The following is a 5,150-nucleotide window of genomic DNA, read 5'->3' on the forward strand; positions in this document are numbered from 1 at the left end:
TGGGGAAAAAGGATTTATTTGGCGACCGTCATTTCTTCGGCGAAATAAATTTTGTACGTATACATATATTATGTGTATGTATAATGTATATATAAATTGTATAGAAGTATTTAAATTTAAAATAAATGTAAAACCTATTTTAAGAAGGAGAAAAAGGATTTATTTGGCGACCGTCATCGCGACCGTCATTTCTTCGGCGAAATAAATTTTGTACGTATATTTATTATGTGTATGTGTATATAAATTGTGTAGAAGTATTTAAATTTAAAATAAATGTAAAACCTATTTTAGGATGGGGAGAAAGGATTGATTTCGCGACTGTCATCGCGACCGTCATCGCTTCGACGAAATAAATTTTGTAGGTATATTATTACAATGTACGTATAATAATAGTAATATTGTTGATGTGAAAACTTCTAAGACGTTGTGCACTTTATAGATGGGAAAAAAGCATTGAATTTGCGACCGTCATCGCTTCGGCGAAAAAAATTTTGTACGTGTATGTATATTATTATGTGTATGTATATATAAATAGTGTAGAAGGCACGCAACGCGTATATAATATTTGTATAACACCTATTTTTGGATGGGGATAAAGAATTGATTTCGCGACCGTCATCGTTTAGTCGAAATAAATTTTGTATGTATATATATTATCTTCTTCTTCAGCCTGGTTGCATCCACTCCTGGACAAAGGCCTCCCCAAGAGCTCTCCACTATTCTCTGTTTTGTGCTATTTGGTGCCAGTTTCTTCCCATTTTTGCTTTGATGTCGTCTAGCCATCGTTTTTGTGGTCTTCCTCTATTACGTCTATGCTCGCGTGGTCTCCAATGTACAATGTTTCTCGTCCACGTTTCGATGTTTTGTCGTGCCACGTGTTCTACCCAGGTCCGTTTCATTTGCATCTAAATTCTTCCAATTACATATTCCACTTTCGTCCTGCTTCGCACGTCCTCATTTTGTATATGATCCCTCAGAGATACCCCTAACATAGCTCGTTTGATCGCCCTCTGGGTCGTTCTCAATCTATTGGCTGATCCCTCTGTAAGTGTCATTGTCTTCATTCTGTAGGTCATAATTGGTAGAATACAACTGTTAAATACCCTATTCTTTAGATTTATTGGTATCTTTTTTTCTTCAACACATTACTGAGTCTTGCTACTGCTGCCCAAGTCATTCGGATTCTTCTAGTTATTTCTGCCGTTTGATTCTATTTGCCTAGTTTGATCGTGTGACCTAGGTATATATACTTTTCGACACTTTCGATATCACTTCCATCTAAGTCGATTGTGATATATTGATTTGTCATCACTTTTGTTTTATTTGTTTTTGTTCTCTGTCGAACTTCTCTCTTCGTTCATATATTTTGCTTGTTGTTAGACCTTCTGATACATTTATTTGCATAGTTGCATTGTCGTATATGTATTTGAGGAGTATTTTATATCTAGCATGAATCCTTGCGTTATTCATTCCTTCTAATACGGCCCAGAGTTCTATGGAATCGAATGCTTTATTGTAATCCACAAATGCCAAATGAAGAGGTTCATTGTATTCGTTGCACTTTTCGATAAGTGTCGTTATTGTCTGTAGGTGTTTTATGGTACTATGTCAACAGGCTGGTAACTATCGAATTTATTTGATAGCCTGTTAGTAATTATTTTGGTAAGCATTCTGTATGGATGTGGCAACAGGCTTATTGGTTTGAAATTTTTGCGTTTGTGGTACCTACATATTAGGTGTATGTATATATAAACAGTATAGGACGCACAAAACGCGTGTATAATATAGGTATAGAACTTCTTTTTGGATTGAGAAAAGGCATTAAATTCGCAACAGTCATCGCTACGGCGAGATATTAGTAACTTATATACTATAGGTTGAATTGAATATGTACAAGTTCGAACGAATTTATCATGGTTGGAGGAGGGATAGAGTGTGTACCCGAAAGAGCTTGCGAAGCAAGCGCATAAGGGGCCATACGGTCCCTCCTCCAGTCATTATAAGTGATTAGTGTTTAAAGTATTTTTGAAGTGAAAACTTCTGTAGCGATTTTGTGCACTTTCTGGATGGGGAAAAGCATTGAATTCGTGACCGTCATCGCTTCGCCGAAATAAATTCTGTACGTTTATGTATTATGTGTATGTATATATAAATATTATTATATAGGATGCACCCAATGGGTATATAATGTAGGTATATCACTTCTCTTTGGATGGGGAAAAAGCATTGAACTCGCGATCGTTATCGACACGGCAGATATTAGTAATTTATATACTATAGGTTGAATTGCGTACAAGCTCGACCGAAGTTATAATGGTTGGAGGAGGGATAGAGTGTGTACCCGAAGAGGCTTGCTTCGTAAGAAGTTTTCACTTCTATCGGCACTCCCACGAGTGCCCTAATTTTTTTTATTTTGCATATATTGCTATTTTGCAACAAGGGTGAGTATTTTTAAAATTTTTTACCAATTCTATACTGTAGGAAATTTAATTACGCAACTTTTATGTCAGTAAAACTTTTCTCGTAAATGAATACTTTTACAGTTATAATCAAAAAACGAAAAAAAAATCGAATTTTTCCTTAATTTTTTGACATTTTGGTTATTTAAACAATGTTCCGGACCTTTTTGAGATGGAGGATAACTCAAATATTATTATTTGATTTATTTCCAAGCAATTTCTGCAAAAAAATTTGAGTCACCTCTCAACGTCCATCTCCAAACAGATGCGCCCTGGACTATAATAGGTCCGAGATATTCCAATTTTCTGGTTTTAATTGTATTTAAGACTTTCATTTCTTTATTCATCTTTCTCAGAACATCTTTGTTTGTGACGTGTTCTGTCCATGATATTTTCAGAATTCTTCTATACACCCACAACTCGAATAATTCCAGTTTTTTTCATTGATGTCGCATTCAAGGTCCAAGCTTCCATTCCATAAAACGAAGTCAAGAAAACGTAGCATCTAGTCAACATAACTCTTAGCTCAGCGTTTCTCAACGTTTTACCATTTGCGACCCAATTTTCCATAATTATTTTCACCGCGCCCCCCCTCGTTCAATAACAATATATCTATGCAATAATAATATACCTTGAGCAGCATGAAACCTAATAAACTAAAAAGACATTGGCAAACGCTTCATAGTGAGTACATTAACAAACCCCGAGAGTTTTTCGAGTTTTAATTAAAATGACGTGAAAAGCAAAAATTATTTTTAATTAAAACTTTGACTGTGAACGAAATAGCTTTACTTGCCTCTTAACTAAGCCTAACACTATTGGTGAAGATATTATATTACCAACTGCAATTCCAATTGTAGAAACTGTGTTTGGAGATAATTTTGCCAAAAAAATGGAGTTTATACCTCTATCAAATGATACTGTTGCCCGTCGAATTGGTGATATAGTTGAAGATGTACAGGATCAGCTAATCAGGAAGCTGCGTGAAAAGCTGTTTTCGATTCAGCTTGATGAGGCAACAGTAGCAATAAAGATGCTCATTTTATTGCCTACGTTCGATTTTGTGATGGCAGATCAGAACTAGAACTACTTTTCTGCAAACCAATAGAATTGACAGCAACGTCGCTTGCATTATTTGCTATCTTAAATGATTATATAAATGAAGCAAAAATAGAGTGGAGGAATTGCGTTGGAATATGCACCGATGGTGCTCGTGCAATGTCCGGTAAGTCTACACCCGCTCATGAATCAAAAGTCTCCAATGTGTATATGGAGAGACTGTATGATCCACAGAGGAGCTCTGGCTTGAATATTGTGCTAACCACGGTTAAAACAATAGTTAATTAGATACATAAAAATGAGACCTTGGAAAACTAGAATCTTTTCTGTACTTTGCGAAGACATGGATGCGGTACATTCAGCATTATTATTTTATTGCGAGGAAAGATGGTTATCACGTGGGAAATTTTTACAACGTGTTTTGAATTAAGACATGAAATCGCCATTTTTCTAGAAGAAGAAAAGAGACCGGAAGCCAAGATGTTTCACGATGGTTTATTTTTGATGAAATTGAGTTACTTGGTTGACATATTCGAGAAACTAAATATTTTGAACTTAAAACTTCAAGAATTAAATGCACATATATTTGATACGAATGATGAAGTTAACGCTTTCTGTAGAAAATTGAAATTGTGGAGCAAAAATTTTAAACAAAAAAGCCTAGAAATTATTTGCAAATGTGGATGAATGTTTCAAAACTTACCAGGCTGAAGAAAAACACGTGAAAGTTGTTTTGCGACCATTGAAAATCATTTAGCAATGCTGACAAAAAATTTTAGAAGATACTTTTTTGCCGATGCCCAATTAATACATACCTAATAGTTATGAGTGGGTCAGGAATCGGTTTTAAATTACACCCGAAGGGCTCTCTACTACAGAAGAAGAAACCTTCATAGACTTACGGCAAATGCCAAAATCAAGAAACAGTTTAATAATAAATTTCTCTTTGAATTTTGGGCAGGGGTAAATCATGAGTTTTCTGCACTGAAATCCAGAGCGTTCCGTATACTATTACCGTTTTTACCATCCTACCTTTGCGAAACAGGATTTTCCGCGATGGCTGCTTTAAAGACCAAATATAGATCGCAGCTAAATGTAGAGAAAGAACTGAGAGCGTCTATTTCTAATATTACACCCTGTTTCGATAAGCTTTGCTCTGCAAACAGGCCCAAGGAAGTCACTAATTTACATTAAACTTGTTGATTTAGTATTCAGTGCTCCTCATAAATTCATAACTATGTATAGCTCCTAATCAGTGTTCATGTGTATTTAATTTTTTATTTTGTCAGAATTTTATTTTGCTTTGATTTTAGTAAATTAGTCAATGTTTTTGGTGTTTTGTTTTATAATTTCATTGAACCCTCATTGCTAAATGCGCGCCCCGCTAGGGGGGCGCGCCGCACAGGTTGAGAATCACTGTTAGTTCTAATTTTAAATATCTGTTGCAGAGCACTTTTCTCAATTTGTTAAATTTGCTCTAGCCTTTTATATTCTAATTTTAATTTCCTGGAAGAAATCGTTTGTGGAGTTGATCAACACTTTAGATAGGTACTAATAAAGATCTCCCAAATGAATTCTGTTATTGCAATTATTATTTTCATGGCTTTTTAATTGTTAATATTGTTAGTTTCG

Source organism: Diabrotica virgifera, chromosome 1, assembly GCF_917563875.1.
Source record: "Diabrotica virgifera virgifera chromosome 1, PGI_DIABVI_V3a".
NCBI lineage: Eukaryota > Metazoa > Arthropoda > Insecta > Coleoptera > Chrysomelidae > Diabrotica > Diabrotica virgifera.